A 12,872-nucleotide genomic window follows, 5' to 3' on the forward strand; every position below is an offset into this window, starting at 1 on the left:
GCTTGCCTTTTGTGCATAGCTCTGTGTCTCCAGCAGAGAGATCCACAGTTTCATGCAGAAAGTCTCTGTTGATGTCCCTGAGCTGATCAAACTTTTTGATGAATAACTTGGATGAAAACACAGGAAACAAGTTTATCAGATATGCAGATGATAAAAAGTTAAAAGAGAAAGCTGCCTGTGTTAAAGTGTCAGGTAGATCAAATATAAAGAAATTGCATTTCGATAGATTGAAAAGCAGAGTAAAGGAGGTACAATCTAATGGAAACTTGAGTGAAAAACCTGAAACTCGAATTAAACACCAGCTCAGAAGCAATCAAATGTGTGACCAGATTGCTTCAAAAAGCAACAACGAAAACCAGAAAATCCTAGACCTGGGCTACACTAATAATAATAATAATAATATGAATACAGCTATGGCTTCATAGTGTTGTTGTAATAAGTGAATAGTTTCATTGTAATCCATCATGTGCAGCCTAATTTGGAACCCTGTAAATACTTACCGGGGGTGTGTTTCAAATGGGACATTGCCAAGCCGATGAGCTATGGGAAAACCATCCTGTAGGACGCTTGAAGGCAGCTGTAACAAGCCTGGAAAGAATCCAGGGATGGCTGATGACTTTCTGCCAAAGATGCAAGAGCTGCTACAGGGATGAAATGGCAGATTTGTAGTCCCATTGAGATCAAATGGGTGGACAATTAAGGATGCAGATTTTGACTCAAGTGAATAACTTTGATCACCAATAAAGCTGTCGTGCTGCAGAGGTTGTTTCTAGAAGTAGCCATTATCCGGTCACTGAAATATATCCAAACAGAGGAAAATAACCAACTTTAGACATTTTTGTGTGGGAGTTCTGGTTTGAAAGAGGATTAGACAAAATGCCAAATAATATTTCAAGCAATTTAATAGAGGCTGGTGTATTCTATATGTCTCTTCTTCTAGTCTTTAACAATTATGATTGTAGCCAATGTACATTTAGTAAACTAATTAGATTACTCTATGCCTAATGGCTTAGGAAATCTATTTAAACCAGTGAAATTTAATGTATTTCATATGGTACACCACACATTTTTCATGGTTTGTGGTGTGACCGCAAAGGAATAATTCAATAACTTCTGAATTCTAGGTACATTGCTCCTAATGAATTGCCCTGTGGTCAGAGGTTGTCACTTGCCTGGCCTACATTTTTCCAGTTATAAGTAGGAAAATGATACATAATAAATACTCTGCTAAATTTTTTTTAAAAACTAGAATTCTTTTTTAAAATATTCTGTAGAAGTTTATACTACTGTTACTCTAGTCCTATTAGTCATTTTGAGGTGATGAAATGGGAGGAATAATAACACTTTAATAATTTGACTTCATATTGCATAGCAGCCTAGGAGGAGTGAATTTGATAAAATATACTTATATGCAAATCTTACATGTAAAATATGTTAATCATTAGTTTCTTAATCTATACCAACATATTAGACTGATTCATGTTTATTTGGATCAGTATTATTTCTTCAATCCTTAGAATAAATGGATCTAAAAAACTATTTTGAAAAGAGTAGGTTCACTTTTCTATCATATGCTTTTAACATTATTTTTGAGTTGTTCATATTCTAGAGTAACTAATTTTATTTGTTAGTGATCATTTAAACATGATCTAACCTCTCGGAGCTTTAGTTTTTGTGTTGAAAAATAAGGTTTTGATAAGAGCATCTTATCATGGGAGGGGAAAATGAATCAGTACAAGGAGGTACATGGAATGGTGCTTGGCATGGACTTAGTACTCTACATGTATTTATTTATACTCTACCTAGATTACTAATTAAGCAAATATGGGTGGGTGCAATTTCGTATATTTTGAAACATTTCATACTCTGCTTTTGTAATATAATTTATGCTGTTTTTGCAATGAAGGATCGGCATGGCTCAGCAGAAAAGGACAACTTATCCTGAGTTCGGTGAGGCAGGGAGTAAATAGTTGGGAAGCCTTAGCGAGCTGGAGAACCTTGACATGTCTACTCAGAAGCCTGGCTCAAGGCAGGCACTGGAACTTGGCCTTAACTGCTTCTTTATGCTTTCTCTTTCTTGGTTAGATTTGCCATGCAGTTCATGCTGAGAATACAGTAAAATATGATTTCTTTGTTTCCTAAGTTACCCACAAATTCCCTCTTTAGCGATGGCTATTGAGCTATCCTTCTGATGTCTCGTCATGCAGGATCACTTTGTGGAATTACTGAAGTCATTTTCTACTTCCGTACAATACACGAAGATTGACAGTGAAAACTTAAAATCTCCCAGTGTTAGGACTCTCTCTTGCTAGTTGTTGCTATTTTGTACTGTAGTTTGTATTTTGATCTGCTTTCATTTTGGGAACAGCACATACTCATGGTGTAAGGCACATTCGCTGCAGGAAAACAAAATGAAAAATACATCACTTTTTCCCCTTTTCACAAGCTCTCCACCTCCCTGCCCCACCCTCAGGCCCACTTCCAGAGGTAAACACTCTTAATGGTTTCCTTTATATCCCTCCAGAAATAGTCCTCGTGTATGTAAATATTTATAACAACAGGAACAAACATTTTTTGTGTTCTTGTTTCTATGTGTTTCTGTGTATATATAACTGAAATACACAAAAGTTAACCTCATTATATTGTGCTTTGCTTTGCTGCATGTTAGATACTATGTTTGCTACAGATTGAAGGTTCCTGGCGACTTGAGGTGCACCAGCCATTTTCCCCATGCTTGTGCTCACTTCCTGTTTGGGGGTTACATTTTGGTAATTTTTGTATTTCAAATGGTTCGTTAGGTTATTGCATACATAATAGACTATAGTAAAGTAAAAAACATAACTCTTTTATATGCTGTGAAATAAAAATGTGTGGGACCCAGGTCAGTGCAATGTTCATTTTTTTCTGTTGGCAACAGTAAAACTGCAATATCCAAGGTATGCCTAAATATATATATTTATAAATTATATATAACTATAATTAATTATAAATTATATAGAAATACAATTAATTATAAATTATATACATATAATTTGACATCTTTTAGTTTATCACATACAGACATAATTTTCCCCCTAACATCTACCCAATACCCTAAAATCTGGTTACTCCGGAATCTGTTTTTCAGTGCCCCATTGATGAAATTCTGTCATTGTTCTATTGCTTCTAGTATTAGAAGCATTATTTTCTGACACACCTTTGATTCTGAATTTTAATTTACTTATAGCATATCCAATGAATAAATTTATAAAATGCATGCTTCTATTATTAACAGCTACTAAAACATGGTATCATATCAGCTGATTAATCCACAGAGAAAACTCACAAGTAAATAACTTGGGACTCAGATACAGGAAGCATAATTGCATTTGTAGATTCGTGTGAGCCAGTTTTATGAGTGCTTCCTGTCTCTAAGTTAATCCCCCTGTAGCACATTATGCTTGTATTATAAAAAACAAAACCTAAATCTCAGATTGCACTTACAGTCGATTCATCTGGACACAGCTTCATGATAAGCATAACATTTTATTTTGAAGCTATGGCTTTCATAAGGAACATATTTTTAAGATGGCGTAACTAAGTTAGAAAGAATTTCACAATTAAACTCGAGCACTCACATCTCATACGTTAATCCATCCGCAGAATCAGGCTATGAAGGACATGCAGATGTTATTCCTTGGTAGAAAAACTACTTCCCACAGAAGGAAAGAGACAGGAATGGAAATGCAAAGATACACCCTGTTACTCCTTATTCAAGTAACTCGGGTGCTCCAGTGGCTGAGTATTCAGCTGCTAACCTAAAATTTGGTGGTTAGAACTCCCAGCTGGTCCACAAGCGTGGGATGTGGCCCTTTGCTTCTGAAAGATGACAGAGACCCTGTGGGGGCAGTTCTGCTCTATCCTCCAGGGTCATTATGTCATGAGTTGGAAGAGACTTGACCGCTACAGGTTTCGTTTGGTTTCCTTTGTCACTGATTAAATATGGCAGCACCAAAGGTGTTCAGGACAACAGACTAGTAATAATCAAGACAGAAATACCAGACCCAGGATATGCCAAAGTTTCAAATCTTCAAAAAGCCTTGCAGTCATGCCATCACATCACTGTGGGGGAAGAAGGACGTAACTGGAGCGAGGACATGTGGAACTTTTCTCAGACTCTCATCACAAGTGAATGACTAAGAACGGATGGTAACGGATGCAATTAACATTACCCATGACCTCTGACTAAAGTTGATGGACCAAATCAGCTCAAGGTTTCTGGTGACACACAATAATCAAACATCAAACAACAACCTCAATACAAAGTTCCTTCCACCCACCATAAATTTTTTTTGTGTTCAAATAGCTATTTTAAAATTTATTTTTTAAGAAAAGGCGTGTCTATTATATTTTACAAGTACATTTCAGATGAAGATGTATGAGTCAGCTCTTGATTTGTGTTTGTGGGGTCTATGAAACACGGTTAAGGGAATTAGGAGACTAGACCAGCGCGTATCTCTCAGTCTGTAGTTCTGCAGCGGCTTGCGCGTTGCTGTGATGCAGAAGCTGCCACTGGTATTTCAGACGCCGGCAGGGTCACCGAAGGGAACTGTTTCCAGCAGAGCCTCCAGACTAAGGACAGACCAGAAAGAAGGACTAGGCTGTCCACTTCTGAGTAACTTTAGCCACAGAAAACCTTTTGGACAGAATCAAACATTGTCAGATGCTGAAAATTTCATGAAAATAGGAAACACATTTTCAGCTCTAGGGCCAGAAGTGGAGCCCTCAGATCGAAAGCATTTGAAGTATGACTGAGAAGGAGCTGCCTTTTCAAAGTAGAGCTCATAATAATGACTCACATGGAATAGACACCGAGGGGATAAAGCCTTTGGGGCCTTCATGGCAATGGGCATGATCCAAAGGACAAAAACAAACAAACAAAAAGAAACCAAAAAAGCTGAAAACATCAAGTAATAATTGGAACTATGTATCCTCAAAGTAGGAATCTAGGGAAGTTGGAAGCTTCAAAACATGAAATGGAATGCATAAAAACCAGCATTCTAGGCACTGGTAAGCTGAAATGGACTGGTATTGGCCATTTTGAATCAGAAAATCATCTGATTTACCTTGCCGGGATTGACAATCCAGAGGAATGGCATTGCATTCACTATCAAAAAGTACATTTCAAGGTCTGTCTTGAAGTACATTGCTGTCTGTGATAGTCTTCTATCAAGGAAATCAAATCAAGACAACTATTATTTAAATTTATGCACCAATAACCAAAAATAGTGATGAAGAAAATGAAGAATCCCAGCAAGGTCTTCAGTCTGATCAAACATGCATTCAAGATGCATTATTCATTCTTGGTGATTGGAATGCGTGTTAGAAACAAAGTGGAAGGAAGAGTAGTTAGAAAATATAGGTTGTACACTGGTGCATATGAGAGCCGGAGGCATAGGGAATCCAGGGTGCATGATACCTTCAGGACCAGGGGTGTGAGGGGTGATGCTGGGAGGGGGGAGGGTGAGTGGGTTGGAAAGGGGGAACCGATTACAAGGATCCACATGTGAACTCCTCCTTGGGAGACTGACGGCAGAGAAGGGGGTGAAGGGAGACTGCAGATAGGGCAAGATATGAAAAAATAATAATCTGTAAATTATCAAGGGTCCATGAGGGAGGGGGGAGCAGGGAGGGAGGGGGGGAAAAGAGGACCTGATGCAAAGGGCTTAAGTGGAGAGCAAGTGCTTTGAAAATGATTAGGACAAAAAATGTACGAATGTGTTTTATTCAATTGATGTATGTATATGTGTGGGTTGTGATAAGAGTTGTATGAGCCCCTAATAAATATAAAAAAGAAAATATAGCTCTGGTAATAGAAATGAAGCTGGAGGTTGCATGATAGAATTTTGTAAGACCAGTGATTTTTTGGGTCAACCTACTGGAAGAGATCCATATTTGTACCCATTCCAAAGAAAGGTGACCCAACAGAGGCTCAAATTACAGAAAATTATCTACGATATCACATGCACATAAAATTTTGCTGACAATCATCCAGCAACTTTTGTAGCAGTAACTTGAAAGGGAACTGCTGGTTTCAGGCCAGATTCAGAAGAAGCCATGGAATAAGAAATACCACTGCTGATGTCAGATGGACCTTGGGTTAAAGCCGAGAATACCAGAAAGCTGTTTTCTGGTTTATTGACTATACGAAGGCATTCCACTGTGTGGAACATAACAAACTCTGAATAATGGGAAGAATGAGAATTCTAGAACACTTTGTTGTGCTTTTGCAGTACTTGCACATGGATCAAGAAGCAGTTGGATGACCAGAGCAATGGCATGCTGCAGGGTTTATGCTTAGGAAAGGTGTGCATCAGAGTTGTATCCTCTCACCATACGTATTCTATCTGTATGCTGAGTAAATCATCAGAGAAGCTGGATTATGCGAATAAGAATGTGGTATCAGGATGGAAGGAAATCTTATTAACAATGTATGATATACAAATTATTGTGATAAGAATTGTAGGAGCTCCCAATAAAATGATTAAAAACAAAAAACAAATGACACAACCTTGAGAGACCAAAATCATTACAACAAACACCATGATAAATGAAAAAAGGTTGAAATTGTTCATGATTTCATCTTGCTATGATCCACAATCTATGCTTGTAGAAGCAGCAGTCAGGAAATCAAAAGATAACTTGCATCAGGTCGATCTGCTGCACGTGACCTCTCTGGAGTGTTTAGAGGGAAGGCTGTTTCTGTGAGGACTAAGGTGCTCCTGACCCAAGCTATGGCATTTTCCATCGCCTCATATGCATGTGACAGTTGGACACTGAATAGTAAAGACCAAAGAAGCATTAATACATTTGAATTATGGTGCTGGAGAAAAATATTGAACATACCATGGACTGCTAAAAGGACCAACTCATCTGAGGACATCATAGAGGCAAGGATGGCAAGGCTTCTTCTAATATACTTTGGACATATTTTCAGGAGGGACCAGTCCCTGAAGAAGGAGATTATTATTGGTTTGTTGTTTTTTTTTAAAAAGGTCAGTGAAACAGAGCAAAGCACTGAAGAGATGAACTGACACAGTGACTGTAACAGTCGGCTCGGGGCTACAGTCATTCTGAGCAAGGCACAGGACCAGGCCGTGGTTTGTTCCATTGAACCTACAGTCATGATGTATCAGAGCCGACTGACTCAGTGGCCCCTAACAGCAACAGGGACTCATTCCTGCATTGCAAATTTCTTTTCAACACACAAAAGGTGACTCTACAGGGAGATTTCCCCAGATGGGATGTTGAATACATCTGAATATATTTCCCAGAGAAATAAAACCGAGTATATCTGTGAGAAGAGACCGGTGGGGAAGCTCGTTCTCAAAGGCTCAAACACCACCAGGCCTGACTGCAGGACAGATCATCAGTTGCTCGTATGTAAGTTCAGGTTGAAGCTGAATAACATTAAAACCTCTCACTAGAGCCAAAACAGGACCTTGATCTATCCCACTTGACTTAAAGGAACATCTCATAAACAGATTTGGAACATTTTCCACGAATGAGAGAAGACCTGAAGAGCTTGGGATGACATCAGAGCCTCATATATGAAGAAAGCAACAGGTCATTCCAAAGACAGGGGAGAAAGACAAGTTCAAAGTGGATGTCACAAGAGACTCTGAAAATTGCTCTTAATCGTGGAGTAGCTAAGGTGTATGGAATAAATGAAGTCCATGAGGTGAAATTTTCAAAGGGCAGCTCGAGAAGACAAAGCCAAATATTATAATGAAATGTCCAAAGACCTAGAATTAGACAACCAAAAGGATGAACATACTTGGTATATATATGTCATAAAGTGACAAAACTAAGAAAAGGTTCAAAGGTCAAATAATGAACTATGCATGAAGCATCAAAAGAAGATAGAAAGAATACATACTCATTGTACCAGAAAGAACCAGTTTCCATCATTTCAGGAGGTAGCATATGAGCAAGCACGAAGCACTCACTTATCTATGCTAGGAAATTTGGAAGACAACTATTAAGCCAACTGACCGGAAGTGATTCATGTTTCTATCCATTCCAAAGAAAGGTGACAACAAAATGTCAAATTCTAGAACAATATCCTTGATTTCACATGCAAGTAATGCTTTGCAGAAGCTTATCAACAATGGGTTCAACAGTGCATTGACATGGCCCTTCCAGAGGTTCAGGAAGATTCAGACAGGATGTAGAAAAAGGGATATCGCTGCTGATGTTAGAGGGATACCAGGAAGATGTTCACTTGTGTTAATTGACTATGCCAAGGCCATCAACTGTGTGGATTATAACAAACTATGGAAAGCTTCGAAAAGAGTGAGAATTCCAGAACCATTCATTGTGATCCTGGGGAACCTGTGCTTGGACCAGGAGGCAATTGTGTGAACAGAACAAGAGACTATTTTGTTTTAAAATCAGGAAGGGTGAGCTGTGTGTAAGGGTGTATCCTCTCACCATATTTATTCAATTGATATGCTGAACTAATAATCAGAGAAGCTCAATTAAATAAAGAACAATGTGGCATCAGGATAGGAGGAATGTTATTAACAACTTAGTGTGTGCAGATGGCACAACTTTGTTTGCTGAACGTGAGGAGGACTCGAAGCACATGCTGATAAAGTTCAAGGATTTGACTTCCCGTGGACTAAAACTCAATGTAAAGAAGACCAAAATCCTCAACACTGGACTACTAGGTAACATCATGATAAACAGACAAAAGATTGACGTTTTCAAGGATTTTGTCTTGCTTGGATTTACATTCAATCCTCATTCTTTATGACATGACATATTGAATAAATATGCTGCACAAAATATCTTTCAAGTGTAGAAAGGTAAGGATATTCCTTTGAGGACTAAGGTGTGCCTTAACCACGTCATGGCATTTTGATCATGTCAGACACTTGTGAGAGTTGGACATTGAATAGGAAGACTGAAGGATAAGTGATGGCTTGGAACGATGAGGCTGGCAAAGAATATTGCGAGCTCAACGGGCTGCCGAAAGAACACGCAAATCTGTTCTGGAGGAAGTACAGCCAGAATGCTCCTTCGAGGCAAAGATGGCAAAACTTCGTCTCATGTACTTTCAACATGTTACCAGGAAACACCAGTCCCTAGAGAAGAACATCATGCTTCCTAAAGTGGAGGAGACCAAAGAGTGGACAGCTCTCTGCAAAATACATGGCCACAGTGGCTGCAACATCAGAACCATTGTGAGGATGGTGTGGCATCAGGGGGTGTTTTGTTCTTTCTACATCGGGTGGTTATGAACTGGAACTGACTCCATGACACCGACCAGCAGTGGATCCATAATCCAGCATAAAGTGTGGGTGCCTGCTCTTGTAGAACCTCCTGGATCGTTTCAGGATCCCACAAGGGGCGTACAAATGGCCTGCTTTGGGGAGCACTGATTTAACCTCTTTCTCCAATGGCAACAATTGAGACTCAGAGTAGTCAAGCAGTATTGGTCAAAGCAATACAATGTATCACTACAGTCTTTTCCATAGGTGTGAGTGTGTGTGTGTGTGTATCTACATAAAATTCTTTACTGTTACTGTTCACACTGTTCTGTCATCACCTGAGAGTGAAACTCTGGGTATGTGCGACTTTGAAAACCCTTTGACTATATTTCTGTAGACTGAGTCTCTGACAAGATAGCTTCAGAACTCCTCTTTGGGCATTTTCTTTTCATTCTCCCAAGTTCTAGTTACCCAGCCAGTACGAGGCGCTGATTGATCATTGTGCTAAGTATGCAAATTCAAATCCACCGCCTTCACGGACAAGCAAGAATATGACCAGAGAATGCCAAGTGCCAGTTCCGATACACCAGTGGGTTAGAAGTGGTATTAATGGTGTGGCAATCTAGTAATTGCACTGATTTGTAAACATACTGGGAAACATTTCACTTTACTATCCCATTGAAGTACTTATTTCATGGTTTCTCCTGCTTAAAATATCACTGAGATCTCTTTGGACTTGTCTTCAGTGTCTGCATCATAACAGTTGGAAGTGAAAAGTTAAAAGTCATTTATTTTGAGTGTGTTTGAATTGTTGGGAGAAAAAAAATCAAGTCATATTAATAGAAGCGGTTAAATTTTAAATATTAACATTTGAGCTAAAAATGTAACAGGACTAAATTTTTATGTGCTTAGTTCTTGTCTTGTGATGGTTTACTAGATGTTTATGGCAACATTTTTAAAGCCTAGAAGTAGAAACAGAGAGAATCAGGTACTGAAGTGCCCAGCTCACACTTAGTCTTCAGCGAATCAGTATAGTGAGATTGAGTGAATGGTGAAAAGTGCGCAGCCCACATGAAGACCAAGACTACATGGGTGAGTTTAGCACCTTTAACTTGTATTGAGTTCTCATAATCGAATTAGTTCCTGCCTTGGATAAGCACACAGACACTAAAGCAAATTAACACACGTGATATTTACCTAGTAGCCGGCAGTTATTATGCAAACATAAGGGGCGCTTCCATTTCAGTGCCTCGAGATTACGAAGGAGCAACCATGATCTCAGGGAATGCAACATCATCAAAATGCTCCACTATCTTTTGGTTTGGCGAGTGGCAGGAACTGGAAGTGTAAATTTCGCTCCTTCAGTCGGAGATAAGTAAGAGAAACCTAAGCTAGGTAAAGTAAATGCACCGACCCTACGAGGACTCCAATGTAAACACACAGGATAAGTCATTGAGCCCAAGGACCGTGAGCAAGAAGGAAAGGCTGTGTTGGGTCACCTTTCTTCCCTGCAGATTTTCCCCTCACTGTTCCTGTGGCGGCCCCGGCCCTGACAACACACATGCCCATGGCCAATTGAAGCATTGTCTGAGATGCACCCCTTCCCTACATCTCAAAGAATTCATCAATAGAGGTGGACTCAAAATGTGTTAGGTTTTGCCCACTAATGAGCTCACTTGTGACCGAGGGAGCAGACAACTACATGTGTCGGGGAGAAGCGTTTCAAGAAGGGAGCTCAGGGGCTAGCCAGGTACCCCCAAATGTGCCCACCACCCTATTCTAAATGATTCAAAAGTCAAGCAAAGCTTAACTTATTCAGAGAAAAAAAATCCTTGTGTTTGGCCCTGTTGGTAATTTTCTTAAATAATCAAATGTCTTTCTCCCCTGATGGTATAGTGTTCTCATTCTCTGGGGTATGGTGGGGTAGGGGGTGAGGGGGCGCAGCAGGGGTGGTCATGGTGGAGGGGAAGCTATATAATGTTAAAGGAAATAGTCTCAAAGTATTCACTAATGTTTGGGTTCTTTACAAGCCTGACAGATTTTTTTTTACTTGATAAAATTTCATAATATTTACTCAAGAGTTTTAGCACCGCTGCAGAATCATTGTATGTCTAAATCTAGCCAGCTGTAACCCTTGTCTCCTACCCCACGTATTTGAGCTGGTGGTGAAGGTCATGCAGTGGCTGAAAGGTTCAGTGATTCTAACTGATGTATCTAATGTCTATCTATGTACATGCAGACATTTTGAAATGTGCTGATCTTTCTCATGATGAGTCCGTTTACCAATCTGTATTCTCTGTCCGGCTTCCCTCCCCCACCCCACCCCCCACTAACTGTACCACTGAGCTTACCATAAGATTCAGTTCCACACAAGCATCTATGTACAGAAACTAAAATAAATAGAACTAAAACAAATACTTTCACTGTCGAGATGGGCTAATCAATGAGTCTTACTTTCATGAAGCGTTCTTCTCTAGCCCAAACCCCCAAAGCAAAAACTCACTGCCATAGAGCCAATGCCGGTGCCTAGCAATCCCATACGGCAGTGTAGAACGGGCCTTTGTGAGTTTCTGACACTACGTTTTTGTGGGAAAAGGAAACCTTTCTCTTTATGGAAATAAAAAGCCTTTTTCTGCCAGGGCGGCTGGTGGTTTAGAACTGTAATGATCTGAGCATCAGATACTAACTTATGTCATATACTCTCATTTACTTCGGTCTACATCCTTGTATTGATTATATAAATTTGGGGAAACACCTCTTGGATAACATAATTTTTTGAAAGGCAAATGAACAAATTTACATAAGCAACCATTCAAAGCATGCTTCAGAATTGCCTCTATCAGCAGATGCAAGTTAAGTTATGCCGTGCCAACAGGAAATAAAATTCAGAAACAAATCTCCAAGTAACCAAATATTTTCATCCTTTCCTGGTTTAGCACAATATTAATCCCTCAAGGCTAATTTGTTCAAGACAAAATCTAGCTCAGAAGTTTCAGTAAACAGCAACTAAAAGCCTTCCCCCCAAACCTTAGGCATGCTTTCTTTCCACACAGAAAGTATTTCCTTTGTATCGGTCCTCACTTTTGATGTTAAACTATTTCTCTTTTGGCTTTCATGTTGCCTGGAGCCTAACAGATTTGTGGGAAGTGATAACATTTTCATGCGTTGACTTTGTGCTCAGTATTTTACATGCAATTTCTCGTTGACTCTTCATAACATCCTCTTGGAACACCTGAGGAACGTGGCCAAAGTCAACCTGATAATATGTAATTCTTAATTACACTTTGATTATGATTCTTTTGTACTTACACTTTTCCCACCCTTCTCGATGAAGGAGGCATCATACTGAGAATAGTTCTTATTATGTGAAGTATGTATCATATGACAGTCACTGTTTTTAAGGAGCCCTGGTTGTGGAGTGGGTATGTGTTAACTGCTAACCATAAGGTTAGCAGTTCAAAACCACATCATTCCTCGTGAGAAAGATGAGGCTTCCTGCTCCATCAAGATGTATAGCTTCAGAAGCCCTCTGGGATAGTTTTGCTCTGTGGTGTAGTCAGTAGGAATCAGAATGAACTGTATCACAGTGAGTTTTCAGTTTGGGAAATGCAAATGAAA

At 39.4% G+C, this 12,872-nt stretch overlaps 1 protein-coding gene across 1 annotated transcript in view; it reads left to right on the forward strand.

The window, feature by feature from the left end:
* Positions 1-12,872, forward strand: part of ADGRV1 (adhesion G protein-coupled receptor V1) — a 724,059-nt gene that overhangs the window by 491,565 nt on the left and 219,622 nt on the right. The window lies entirely within an intron of this gene.

Source organism: Tenrec ecaudatus, chromosome 2 (assembly GCF_050624435.1).
Source record: "Tenrec ecaudatus isolate mTenEca1 chromosome 2, mTenEca1.hap1, whole genome shotgun sequence".
NCBI lineage: Eukaryota > Metazoa > Chordata > Mammalia > Afrosoricida > Tenrecidae > Tenrec > Tenrec ecaudatus.